The sequence below is a fragment of the Rhineura floridana genome, chromosome 6 (assembly GCF_030035675.1).
Source record: "Rhineura floridana isolate rRhiFlo1 chromosome 6, rRhiFlo1.hap2, whole genome shotgun sequence".
NCBI classification, from domain to species: domain Eukaryota; kingdom Metazoa; phylum Chordata; class Lepidosauria; order Squamata; family Rhineuridae; genus Rhineura; species Rhineura floridana.
The window spans coordinates 59477506-59492495 of record NC_084485.1 but is presented as its reverse complement, the minus strand read 5'-3'; positions in this window follow the sequence as shown (position 1 = coordinate 59492495).

Here is a 14990-nt window from a genome sequence, read left to right as displayed (position 1 = left end):
GAGAAAACATGTTTTTGTTTTGTGTTTGTGATTTTCTGCCAAGAGACTACTTTTCTTTTTTAAATTGGCTTCCTGGTTATCTGAGGTCATTCCCACCTGCTCCTTCAAGTGCCTCTTGAGAACTGACAGTTCTTTCCCTTCCACATGCTAAATATATGTATCTTCCCCCCTCCTTATTTTCCCACACACATTTGGATGTTAATCAAGCAGTGAAGTCAAGTAAAAAAGATTACTTTGTCTCAACAGTAGCAACAGCGGCACCCGCAAGAATATTTTAAGACTCCACATGAGTCAGAGGGAGAAAAGTTCTTGCAAAATGGAAGAATAAACAAATACCATACCTATGAGTGAATATTTGATTTGCAGAAACCAGAAAGATATTGGTGCTTTTGAGAGGAAAGGTGATATTTCAGGAGCATCTGCATACCCTCAGACATTTTCCAGATGAAAATAGGAGCACACTTGTGCACTTATGATAGCCCTCTTCTCACACCAGGGCTCATTGCCTACAGTCCCCCTCCCCCACTGTATTTTATTTAAATTTATTTAATTTAATTTATATACCGCCCTAAGCCCGAAGGCTCTCTGGGCGGTGTACAAAAAGATAAAAAAACAAGCAATATATAAATACAATAATGATGCTCAAGGTTCTTCACTGGCTGGATGCTGTATCCAATTTATCTGCAATAGTCTGTTCGTTACAAAGAGCTGATGGTTACTACTTTTAAAGCTCCAAACCACCTGTGGCCCTCCAAATATTGTTGGACTCCAACTCCCATCAACCCCAGCCAGTACGGCTAACAGTCATAGAAAATAGGAGTTGTAGTCCAAGAACATTTGGAGGGCCACAGTTTCCCCATCACTGCCCTTAACACTTTAGGACCAGGATATCTAAAGTCAGCATGCCTAGTAGCCTTCTTCCAGTGCATGAAGACTTTTCTCCTTTGACAGACATTTAGCTTGCCAAACTGTTGCTCATTTAAAATGTTCTGATTTTTAAGTTTTTACATGCTCTCTTCTGCTTTTTTTAATTGTGGTTTTACTTTGTATAAAAACCCACTTTGAGTATTTTAATGGAAAGGTGGGGCATAAGTAAAATATATAAGCACAGGCTTAGATCCTAAGTTGTCACAAGTGGAAATCCACTCATGGGATGCTCCTACTGACAGAAAGTGAGAAGAGACAACCTCTGACACATGTGCTGTTTCACAGGGGTAGAGCTCTTTATGGAGCTGTCGGGAATAAAAGTAAGCAAAATTATGTTATTATTAGTTATTATTTTCACATACTGATACCCCACCTTTCCTCCCAGTAGCAGCATGGAGGTTTGTCATTATTAATATGATGGAATTTTGCATGACTCAAATCTTTCTACAATCTGTGAAAATAGATACAGTCAACCTCTTGAAATTGCATGGAACCCCGCTTGCATTATCACCACTAATGGCTATATAACCTATGGATGGATCAAGACCTAAATAGTCACTCATTTCTCTCTCTCCCACCCCTTTACCCCTTTCTGCTTCTCTAGTGAGTTAACCTTTACTTTTTCCCTCCTGATCTGATTTGCACAAAATAGGATCTTATGTATTTTGATTTGCATGCAATTATTTTGAAGATGCTGATTTGTTGCAAAGATGAGTCACAGCCAATTAGCCTTGACGCATCAAGTCACATTTTTAAAAAATGGTAATAGCTAGCAATAGCCATGTTGGGAACATAGTCCTTGCCAAGGGTGGTAGGGTATTTCCCTGTATCCCCTGAACAAAGCTAGAGGAGCAGTCTGCTCGGAAAGGAAGGCATAAGAAATAAATGTAAGAGCTCTGGTGTAAAAAAAAAAGAGAGCAAATGACTTTGGACTGGCCTTAGGCATTTTTGTGCCATTGGTAAAATACTGAATAGCACATCAAGCTAGAATTACTAACCACCCACTCACCCATCTCTGTGGTTATCGATGCTTCTATAGCACTTTACCTCTGTTGTTCCCTTTTTTGCCTGGCCTTGTCAAACTCCCCAAGAGGCTTCTTCATGTTCCCTTTCTCTCTCAAAGAAATTGCCTCATCGTTATATCCCACTTTCAGATCAACTGAGTGCTCCCTTAACAATGCCATTTGCATCTCAAGATAGGGAATCAAGTGAATCTAGAGTTATTCTCTGTGACTTTCCATAACTATGGAACATTCTTCTCCCAGAAAGACTCCAAAACCTGCACTGATGTACAGCAATAAATGATGGGGATTTTGGTTGCTTCCACTTTGGATCCTGCACCACTATTGGGGTACTGGTTTTCCACAATCAGCTGGGAGCTGTGGTCCTAATGGAAATGGACTGCCTTCAAGTTGATCCCAATTTATGGTGACCCTATGAATAGGGTTTTCATGGTAAGCGGTATTCAGAGGTGGTTTTACCATTGCCTTCCTCTGAGGATGAGAGGCAGTGACCGGCCCAAGGTCACCCAGTGAGCTTCATGGCTGGGGCCCTTGGGTACCAGCCTGCCCTGGGCCTCTCCCCTCCCCCTCCACAATCCGTGGAACTTAAGCATCCACGGACTGCAAGACAGGAGCTTCCACACTGCCCACCATCCCCCATCAGCCAAGATGGCGGCAGAGGCTTCAGCCCCTTAAGGAAACCTTGGCCGTCATCTTAATTGATGGCAAATCTGCACGCCACAAAAAACAACGGAAAGGTAGGTAAAGCGGGGGGATAGCGGTCCGGGGATGCTTCCGCGAATCGCGGAAGGAGAGCGGAGGGCCTCCTGTAACTCCAGGGGCCCTCAGGCCAGTGCCCCACCTGGTCGCCCTTTAGAACCGGCCCTGTTCATGGCTGTGTGGGGATTTGAACCCTGGTCTACCAGGTCGTAGTCCAACATCTTAACCACTACACCACACTGATTCTCAGTGGTCCTAAACAGCAGTTAATATAGTGCTCTATTATTCAGGAAATACCATCCCCATGGTTAAGATGCTTCTATTCTGTTTCTCAGACTCCAGCTTAGGAAAAGTCCCCTGCAGTGTTAATTAGTAGCTTCTCCCTTTCAGGTTCTGTTCTTTTATTGCTTCCTGTTCAGAGTAGCAGCATTATTATTGATGAACAGCATCATAGCCCCTTCAGAAATTCCCCATAAACAGATGGGGTAAGCTGTGGGGCAGGGCCACACATACCGGCCCCATCTCCAGTGTTGTCATCCCTATTTTAAGTAGGGACTTTATCCCAGTCTGCATTTGTGTTGGAATTGCTTTTTAAGATGTTTTTAAAGTTGTTTTTTAAAAGATGTTTTGTTTTAATATATTTTAAAGTCTATTTTTAAGATGGTTTAGAGTGTTTTTAGTGTTTTGTTTGCTGCCCTGGGCTGCTACTGGGAGGAAGGGCAGGATATAAATTGAATAAAAAATAATAATAATCTAGTCATCTGTAGTTAGCCCATAGTGGTGGGATTGTCTGGTAATGGGAAGCAGCAGAATTACGTCATGAGCAACAAAGACACAAATCACACCTCCAAACTAGGTGAGACAATAGTGGTACAGCAGTTCATGCATTAAAGGATTGGACTTCAGTTGGGATAGAAGTAGTGATGGAAGGTTCTGTCAGTTTGGGTTTACTCAGTTTCTCATTTTTTCCATCTTAAATTCAGTTCTGCAGCAATTTGCATTTTTTAAAAAGAATCCTCATGAAAATTCTACAGTATTTTAGTGCAAATTTAACCTAATAAACACATTTTTTTGTGTGCGGTTTTGACAAATGAACATTTTGGCATGTATTTTCTCCTAATATAATGCATTTTTGAATGTGATTTTCACTAATATATTCATTTATATGCAATTTTCTCCTAATATATGTATTTTTGTAAACATGCTTTGGATAACTGCATCACAAAATTTGGATAAGTGCAAATTTCAAAGTACAGCTGTGTTTCAGTTCTCATATTGTTTTGAAAAGTGTGCATTTGATAGATTTGGATTTAAATGCAAACTGCATTAATTTCTCCCCCATCCCTAGATGGAAGTTTAAACAAACACTACAAATAGGTTTTTTAAAATGCAGGATGACACCTGGGGAAAAAGAGAAATGCAATGCTGGAGGAAGGGGTTGTGTGTGAGAGATATTGTGTGTGGATTCTCAGGAATAATAGTGTGGGCTAGAGTCTGAGAAACCACCCCAAGAATAAATGGGAAAGTGTCGGAGTTCATAAGACAAAAACATAAATCAGGACTGAACTGCTCAGCCTTTAAGTTCACATTTTGCTAGCTTTTCACTTGAGGGGAAACCCCCAAGAGGGTACTGTTTTCTGAGAAGATCTCTTAGTTTACTTAAGTGCATCTGACTACCCATTAAAGTCAATGCAGCATTGAGTAAAAGCAAAGCATTGGCTTTGTGTGACCTGTGAAAGAAAAGCAGGAAGCCATGCCAGGCCTGTAATAATGCATTTTATTGATTTGAAAAGGATAAAAAGTTCTGATTAAATGAGACTTCCTTTGCCTTGCAGCATAAATTGTTCTATGTCACCCATAAAAATTAAAGAAGCAAGAATAAGTACAACTTTCCCTCTTCTTCAGCCAAAGATTGCTTGAGAAATTCCATTCCATAGCAAGGTATACCATATGAAATTGATTTGCAGATTATTATTTTTTTAATGCTACAGCTCCACGTCTTCTGGAAACCAACTGGCTTAACATCAGGTTCTGGTTGTTGGAGGAGTCTCCAGCTGTATAAGAAGAGGTATAGAAAAGAGAGTGTGTGTCTTTTATGCATCCCATTAATATAGCATGCAGTAGAAGAGACACATTCTCTCTTACCTTTTGTGTGGAGCATCAGCTATGCCAACAGTACCCACCTGCCTGCTCCCATTTCCCTGTATTTGAGAGAGGCAGAAAGGCAGAGCTGCCCTCTCTGTTCTTCTGATTAGGTCTATCATACCCACAATGCAACTTGACACCTAACTGCCAAGGTAAGCCATTCACATCCACATATTTCCCAGGTGCGTTACTCAGTCTAGTTCAATGGCCACTGCTAAGCAGTTATATAGGCTGGCATGAAATGCAGCTTCGAAATAAGCGTGTTGAATTCCTTCCTCACATCTCAGTTTGAGTCTACTATGGGCCCTTTAAGTAGGTACCTCCAGCTGTGTAAGATCTAGAGCTATAAAAAGATTTGCCTTGTATCTATGCTTTTGAATTTTAAAAAATTCAGATCTGTTTCTGATCATCTCTGTGCTTGGTCCGCTTCAGTCTTGTGGTTTGGTCCCCATTCATTCTTATGGGAAATCTAAAAATGGCTATAACTTTTTCCCTTTTATCAGAAGCAGAGTGGATTAAACCTGCCAAACTGCAGGTCCAGGTGCATGTTGTTTTTTTTTGGGGGGGGAAGGTTTTAATTTCCTTCATAATTCATAATAGGTAAATACCTTCATTAGATGAATTAAAACTTGCAAATCCACAGGGAGCAATGTAGAAGTTTTTTTTAACCTTAAAATAATTAAGAGGTGGCCAAGTTGTGTTTATTCTTGCTTGTACATATTTTTTAAATGTTAGCAGCTTCAAACTGGCTGGTTAGCTTTTCTAGCATGTGTTTGTGTCGGAAGAGGGTGTCCTCTAATAGGCATTTTAAGGTGAGGCTTCCCTTAATGCTGCCTGCACAGTGCTGAAGAGTTCTGCATGATCTCTCTCTCTCCCCCCCCCCAGCACAGTTGTGGAGAGGTTGTTACATCCCTAATGAGCTAGTTTTCTGTAAATCAATCCTATGTGGCTGGGGCTGAATTTGAACCAGAGGTGTAGTTGTCCAGGGTCTCAGGGGGTCTTAGACCTCTTACGTTTTTGGGAGCAGGGTCCCAGCAGAGTCCATATACCTGCAGCGTCCTGCAACCCCATCAGCATGAAAGGGGAGTGTGTTAGCCATTAAGAAGAACCTGCTAACATGATTCCTTGTCCTTTCCCGCTGACTGAAGCCAATCAGAGTGAAAGGAAGTGAATAAGCCCCTGAAAAGACTCTTCTCAATAGCTACCACACTCTAACACACTCTCCTGTCATGCTGTTTGGCTTCCAGGGATGTCTGTTGTTGTGGGAGAAGGCACACGGGAGAAGGACTGAGGACTGTGGAGATGACGACAGAGAGCAAGCAAGTGAGGAGGCATGGGGCAAATATCATGAAGGGATCCTGCACTTCTGGATTCGCCACTACACTAGTGATTTGAACGGGTGTACCATGCAACCTTATGGGTGGGCCAATTGTGTTGATATTTCCCATGGAATCAGTACCATACTGAGGGGGCAGTTCTAGGAATTTAATCAGCATAACCAAACCCATGAACCCATGTGGCTGCATCATTCTCGCACAGCCTCCAGCCACACTGGATTAACTGATTCACAGAACAGCAGCTCTTCATCAGCCCTGAAGGTGCATTTAAAGAACATTTAACATTTCCACTGAAATAAAAGATATGATTGATTCCTCCATCACTCTGTCTATATAATCTAGCATGAGGTCTGTTGTTAGAGCATAGCACTGTTTGACACATATTTGGTTGATTGTTAGTGTCAGTCTGAAATATTGATAAATTGAATAGCAATGCAACTGCGGTTGCATACATGACACCTGCATGTAATTACACCTACACTCACTGCAAGTGCAGCCACCACTCCTGTGTAACATCTTCATGCGCATGTGTTCTATGGCAGTAGATTCATCATTTCTTCATGAACAGCAAAAATGGCTTTGATGGAATTTTTATTCCGATTTCATCTTCTAATTCTGGTAAGAGGTTATAAGAGTAAAATTATGGGCTTGTAAAACTCTGGCCAGCTGGCAGTTCTACAAGGGGATTTAAATTAATGAGAGGTGGCTCATGTTGCCTCTGTTTGGCAATATCTATGAAGCAGTATATTTTTGTTATTGTCACATAGAATCCCCTTTTGCACAAGATACCGAAAGCTGCTTTGATTCCTCTCTCCCCACACCCACCCTGATCCTAGAGTTTTATAGCTCTGAGGAAGCTGACTTGAAGTTCTAGTTAGCAACTGCACAGTCTCGTTCTTGCGCCTGAGTCTGAGACATGGCAGTGCTGCTGATCCTTGATATCAAATTTGTAGGCAAGGGCTATACAAGCTGCCCAGATAGTTACTAGTTACTATATTAGGAATACTTCCAAGGCAACTCTCAGTAGTGATGTTTCTCCATGGTTGAAACAGCAGAAGAATATCACTATCAAAGTAGATGCACAGGTTGGAACATGCCCCATACTGTGGCATTCTAACAGATAATATATTTCTTTTGCCACATACTTTGTGTTAGGTTTGGATATGCAAGCCTAGATTCAAATTTCCAATGTTGCATCATGCTCATTGGATGAATGTGGGTAAGTCACTGTCTCTTAGCTAATCTTCCTTGCAGAGCTGTTGTGAGGATCAATAAGCTAAGAACTGGAAAGGATTTTGGATACCAAAGGCTTTTAAATAAGTTCTGGCTGGAACCCATAAGTTCATGTTTGTGTTGTGCAAATGCTGACACACATCATGGAGACCATGCTCATTTTTATTGCAAAAGCACAAAAAAGTGAACACCCCATCTATACTGGATATGAAGATATCCCCAACCTTCTCTTTGGTTATCCCATCCAATCACAATGTGACTTTGAAGCAGCAATACTGTCTCTTGAAGGTATGTAGCCCTTTTGTTACCCGACCCAGAATGCTGCCACTGCACTCTGTTTCAGATGCCCGCCCTTCCCTATGCTCAAGCAATCTGGTGCCGAACTTCTTCCAGGCAATGAAATAAAAATGATAGCTCTATGTGTTGGCTGCTTACGTGGGTTGTACTTTTGAGTATTAGCTTGGAAGTGCTATGCCCCTACCTGTTTTTGGTGAGGTGAAGGTGCCTGGTTGCCACAGTGCCAAAGTCTCCCATCAGCAGCACAGAGGGAATGACATTCCAAAATGGCTGCACGTGTGTGCAGTCCTCTCATGTGTTATTCATGCCATTATACATTTACTGAGAGCAAAACTGTTCACAATTTCTCCCTCTAAAATTGTGCCCTGGTCTACCATCTTCCTTGCCCTTCACTCCATAAGCATTTAAATCCGTGCATAGTAAAGCAGTAGGAGCCAAATGTATGCGCCTACAGTGTGTAATGTCTGGTCCATCCTTCACAATAATTGTAAAGGTCAATTGACGAGTCAGAACCACAGCAGCTGCCTCTGGATTTCTGATGGCTGGAATATGATGACAAGAAATGGCAATCTAGAAAGGAAGGGACAAATTACTGATGAAAAGGAATGGCATTTCATTAGAAGCTCCCAGAGCCAGAATTCAAATCCTATAAATCCTATGTTCCTCTCTCCCCCAAGGTACACAATCTATATATAGATGGTAAAGGGCTGATTAATTAATGTTGTATTTTTGATTGCAGAAGTGGCAGGATAGAAAGCTAGTGGTATCACAGTTACTGTGCTAGGAGGAGGAGATGTTCAGAGAAGGGCTCTTTTCGCCACATGTGGTGGATATGTGTTAAGGTTGCCAAATTCTGGGGCTCAGTGTTTATAGAAATAGGAAAAAGATAATGAAATAGGTGGTTTATAAAACTCCAGAATTGGCTTTATTAAATTTATTTTTGAATGAAAATCAGGCTTTCAAAGATAAACAGTTAATTGGTTTCTTATTGGTGGTAACAGCTTGGACATGAATTGCAAGGGTTCTAGAAAGATCTGAAAGGTATCTCCATCTCTCTGTAGTACAGTAAAGTTTAGCAAATTGCACTAATAGAAAAATTGACACAGAAGCTGAAGTGTGCAAAGGGCCAAACATGTAAAAATATATTCACTGCAGAATGGTGGAGTTTTATTTAATGAAGTGGACAATAAATATAATTTCCCCAAAGCCTTTTAAAATTTATGGATTTCATAAAAGTGATCAAATAAAAATATTAGGTTATGAATTTGTATGTCTAGGTGCAGAAAACGTCTTTAGTGTACAGATGTACCCCTCTAGTTCTCATTTTATGTATACTTCATATCATTTTCTCCCAGGCATTTGACAGAGTGAGATGATGTTTTGTTTTTAATATGCCACCAAACCTTCCTGTAGCTGTGTGGGGGTGGTAGTGTTATTATTTTGCTGTTGTTTATTGTTGTTTTTATAGTGTGTTTTATTTGTTTTGTTTTAACATTGTGTAAGTTGCTTGGGAACCTTCAGGTATCAAGTGACTACTACTACTACTACTAATAATAAATTGGGTTGCTGTTAATTCTGTTTCTCTTTTTCCTTCTGTTAAATTTCATGTATGCTCTGTATGGAAAATAAAATGAAAATTAACACACACACCCCAACTGTGCTGGGAGGATTCCAGGCCACATGGATGGAATATTCCTGGCATTTTTGTTGTTGTTGTTGTTTACATTTTAATCCCACCTTTCCTCCAGGGAGGTCAAGGTGCTGCACATGGTTCTCTCCCTCTTCAGTTTATCTTTATAGCAACCCTGTTTGGTAGGTTAGGCTGACATACAGTGATTAGCCCAAGGTCACCCTGTCAGCTTCATGGCTGAGTGGGGATTTGAACTCTGGTACTATGGTACAAAGCATGACATGACCTTAGTATGATAAGAAAAGTGGCAAGAAGTCCTCTGAAAGGTCCCTTCCTGACCAGAGTATGTTGAACCCATTCGCACAACCACATTGGCATGCTGAGTTAGCAATTCCTCGATCTATCTGCTAAGTATCATTTGGTCTGCTGGCACCTTTGTAAAGTGCATCTTGTTCACTCTTGCTGTCTAATTTTGACACGTGATTGGGATTATATGTGTTCATATGAAGGCAGCTAATGGGTGGTAGAGGATGACAGCTTGGAGAGGCTCATAATGCTATTCTGCCCACGGTCTCCAGTCCTGTGATTCTGGCATTTCATATGAGCAGGCGTCATCAGTATTATAGGGATGCTCAAGCTCTTTTGATACTGTTCCTGTGGCAGCAAAAAAGATGGGGAAGCCTGAGATTCATTTATTATTCCACACATAAGCTGTGTGAAATAAGCCAGGGAGGGGAGAAATGTGCTGTAATTAATGGGGTGGGGTGAGAGGTAATGGTGCTATTGTGTTGTGTGCTTTGCATTTACAAATCCTATCCAAGATGGAGGAATCTGATGGTGCCTCATTAAATACCTCTGTCAGGCTAATTAGGCATGTCCCTTCCCTAACAATGGGAAATCATTTTATGGAAATACCATCAGGCAAGGGAAAAGCCCTTTATTATTATTTCAAGGAAAGTCACTAAGGCAGTGAGACAGCAATTAATGATGCCTTCAAAATATTAAATAGCCGCCCCAGCCCAAATCGATCAAGAGGGTCTGTGAGTCGAGATTAGATGGAATTTGCCACCAAGACTAAGGCTTGCATTGTCGCCCTTCAGCATTTGTCTCTCAGTCTGCACAACAGTGTCACTGCTGACTCTCCTCTTGTGAAACCTCTGCCAACTGTCTCACCCAGACGCTGCCAAAACTATAGCTGCGACTCACAAATCATTCCTCTGGTTTATTTCAGCAGTGCTTGGCCCTTCTTTTGGCTTGAGTTATTAGATTCCATCTCAAGTTATGATTCCCACTGATTTCAGGGCTGATTTGCATGACTCCAAAATTTACTTTGAGCATGTGGCAAATTGAGAGTGTTAAGGCAGCCCATCTGTGAACGATTCCAGCCATGTCAATTTTCAATGCAGGATGAGGTGAAGGAGGGAAAATGTAAAAATCCTCATAACATACTTTTCATGGCCATGTAATGGAACAAACAGATGGCCACTATGGTTCATGCCCATTGCAGCATGCTGTGAACTCACACCTTGCTTTAGGTCGATGTGAACTGGCCTTAGGTAAACCCATTGAGAGGAACGTTGTGCTCAGGTAAAACTGGCATCTGCAATCGGGTACTTTCCACTGTCATAGATCTTGAATAGTGATAGCCTTCAACCTTCCTGGACTGAGGAGTCCCTTTAAACCTCAGCCTGAAACATGAGACCTGCTGTTCATGTTTTGACTCTTTAAAACAATCTTTCTCCTTTTTGTAGAGTGCAAAGAAGGATAAAATGACTTCAGCAGCTTTTAATAGTTGTGCAGAAAAAGATATTCTGATGAATACAGGGTTTCTTTTTCTTTTTAAAATACTTTTTTATTTATTTTGAAACAAGATAAAATCAGAATATCCAACATAATCTGCAACAGCTCCACACTAGCGCTCATTTCCTCCTGAACAACCTTCGGATTACCACATGCCAGTCTATATGTAACAGGAGGAAGTTCCAAAGGGAAGGTGCCTCCACACTAAATAGTAACATTGATTCATATAGCCTATTATCTATTCTAGAGCTAGATCCGCAACTGTATATTCTAGCTTATGCAGCATTATAGCCATGAGGCTAAGCTGTGAAACCGGAAGTTCCTAGCTCAAATTTCACTTCTTACACCAGGGATGGGGAACCTTTTTCAGGTGGAGGACCACATTTCCTTCTGGGCAACCTTCTGAGGCTCACATGCCAGTGGTGGGTGGGGCTATAGGTAAAAGTTGGTGGAGCAACAAATATGAATGTTACCTTTATACTGTAAGCTACTTTCCACACTCACTTGTACATCCCTTGCTGTCTTCCATCCAGGCAAGCAAGAAGCATCAGAGTTCAAGGACACATTCTAGCCAGGCAAAAATATTAAAGCAGAGGCAGTGAGGAGTGTGGCCTGGGGAGAATCCTGAGTGGCCTGGAGGGCTGCATTTGGCCCCTGGAGCTGAGGTTCCTTATCCCACCCAAATCATAGCTACCCAAAGCTAGTCTTTATCCCAAAGTGCCCCCATGGAAACATTGGGGCCTTTATGTTTAAATGCAACTTTTCTCACCTGTGAATAAGCTGCAGTTGCCACAACTGTTACTTCAGCAGAACTAAGAAAGGTACATGGCCCTCACCCTCCTTTGGATCCAGTCTCTTCCTATCTTTTTGTTTCCTTATTGAAAAGACTCAAACCCTTGTTTCCTTATTGAAAAGACTCAAACCCTATGCAAGCAAGCAAGCAATAAATAAAAGATGGTGATGTCGCTGGTGCAACCCATGCACAGTATGTGACTCACTCGTGGGTTCTGCCCCAACAGTCAAAGGCCAATGCAACATTTTTGGTAGCTTAAAATTAATTGGACCTGAAACCCTATCTAATGTTATTTAGGTAGCCCCCAGGGCTAAGGACTACCTTTTCAGTTTTCTTTTCAGTTTTGCAGAGAGGATAGTTTCCTTACATGAAACTAGAAAACCTCTTGTTCAGTTTACCTTGGGAGATCTCCCTTCTTTTGCCAGGCACTGTGTGGCTTCTCTTCTCTCTAGAACTGGCATATGCGGGTCCCACTTGTGTCCCCAGCTAAGACCAGCCCAAGATGTTTTGCTTCCTGAGGTCAAGGACAAGAAAGTGCCTCTTCCTAATTCCAAGTACAGAACTTAACTGATCTGGTAGGTGAATCTTATTTCAATGCTGATGAACAGGCAGCATCCTTCATTGTGCCTGAGGGGAGCAGGCTAGGTTAGGGGTTGTATGGCAGGCCACACGGTATACACAACTCTGGCCTCTGACAGAACACAGCAGCTGGGGAACTCAGGAGGAATGGCCAGGGCGGCTGGCACCACCACCCTCTCTCTTTCCCCAGCATCTGCTGCCTGAGGCAGCTGCCTCACTTTGCCTACTGATAGGGCAGGCCCTGTCGCCCACTGTCCCTTGGGAACAATTAGGCCAAAAATGCAGCACTCACGGATTGTGTTGTGTTTGTGGTACAAGGCTTTGGGGGATACTGCAATAGGCACATGACATAGTAGAGTGCACACCTCAGAAACCTCTGACTCTAGGGGCTATAATAAAAGTGCTGTGGAGGGATCAGAGCAACCCTTGAGTGCTACCAGATTACAGCAGACCACCAATGCACTTCAGAAACTTGTAGTCAACAGGCATTACCCAGTCAACAGCTGCAGGAGTGACTCAAATTGTACAGTATCAAGAAAACAGGAGATCTATGTATTGTTAAAGCAAGAGACTTGTGAACTTCTCTTTCTCTCCCAAGCTTTTAATATTTTCGTATAACCAAGGGAAATGTCAGCAATTTGGCTAAGGGTCTCTCAACTGCAATGTGATGCAGGGTAGAATTTCCATTTGCAATCTTTTCTCTCTCTAATATCTCCCCTCCTCCAGCCCCCACCAATATGATATAAAAGGGAGAGTGTTCTGATGCTTTTTGTGCAGCTGTCAGGGGAAGGCCGGAGGGGCCAAAGGTCTCTTTCTCATGAGAAGTTCCAGTTGGCTTCCTTGTCAGACAGGAGGGAAACAGTGCTGCTGACAGCTGTTGTTCTGGGGGCTTATGCCATTTGTGAGGAACCACATGTCATGGCAAAATCAGCTCACATTACCTTATTTATAAATCCTAGTCTCAGGGCCTTTGTGGAGTTCTGTTGGCTGCGTGTGAGGAGGCAGCCTGGGCAGTGGAGTTAACAACAAAGAAATGACAGAGAGCTGTTTTATGTAGCATGAGAATGATCCCCGTATTTTTCATGCTGGTAATGCTCAGGAGGTTTCATCCTCTTACTTACAGGTACCTTTGGTCCATAAATGGGTGTAACAACAGTCTTCCTCACCTGTTGTCCTCCAGATATTAGGCTCTAGCTCCCATCAGTTCCAGTCAGTATAGCCAATGATGAGAATTGTCATCCAACAACATCTGAAGGGCACCAGATTGGGGAAGGCTGCATTATTATATCTCCAAGCCCAGGAGCCACATATGGAGATGTCCTCACTCTGTATCAGGGAAGGAGAGCCAGCGGCACTCCAGATGTTGAATTACAACTTCCCTCATCCCTGACCCATGGCCCTGCCAGTTGGGACTGATGGGAGTCAGAATCCTACAACATCTGGAGAGCCACAGGTTCCCCATCCCTGCTCTACAAACTGATTGGGGGGCTTGTACGTTTACAATCTGATCCAATAGGCTCTTCTTTTGTTCTTAATTTGACTATACTTGAATCTCCTGAAATTTCACCTTGGTTGTTATTTGTGCTAAGGCACTGCCAACTGTTTCTGTATCTCACCGTTATGCCTTCAGAGTGGTCCTTTACTGTGATACGCTCCGCATTGAGGATTCACATGTATCTGATTCTGTTCTTCCTTCCAAGTCTTTAAAAATGTCTGAGGACATTTTATTTTTCATGCTCTTTTAATCGATCTGCTATTGGATCATCTTGTTGCATTTGATATTATTGTATTTTATCTCATTTTAATGTACGTCGCCTAGAGTGGCTATCTGTCAGATAGGCGACACACAAATTAAATATTATTATTATTATTATTGGATAATTTCTCCTCTGATTTTCCTTTTTAAAAGGATGTTAAATGGCAAGGGACAGAGAGCTATATTGTAGCTGTCAATAGATCAGTGCTCTATGAAGTTTTGTAATTTTTATTTAAAGCCATAACTCTAAAAATTTATATTATGCAGATTTCTGTGATTCATTCTACCATGGTTTTGGGTTAAACAACAAAAACAAAACAAAGCCAAAAAATCTGAACAGGAGGAAGGGAAAGAGCCTGCTTAAGCTTTCCGCTGCGGTTTTAGCTGAAAAATCATCATCCCAGGGCTGGACCCTTTCCCCAATAGAGCAAAGGTCTCTGTGTCTTCTCCCCAATCGATGAAGAAGCAGGTTGCTGAGAGCGAAGGCAGAAACACACTCACTGTTCTGGCAGTTCTAGTATCTCCACCTCTCTTCTAAAATGGGGGCACACAACGCTAGTCAATCTCTGCCCCTTTTTACCATACCATCTGGTGGCAGCAGCTTGAGTGGCTTTTTTAAAAAGAAAATTCAGCTTCAAAGAGATTTTGCAACTGATTGGCAGATCAACTCATTCCCCCTCCAGGTGTGGCTAATGGAAACACTTTGATTTGGCGACTAGTGTGTTTACAGCCTGAGTTTGAACTGGAAAATGACCAGAAGAGAAAGAGTTCA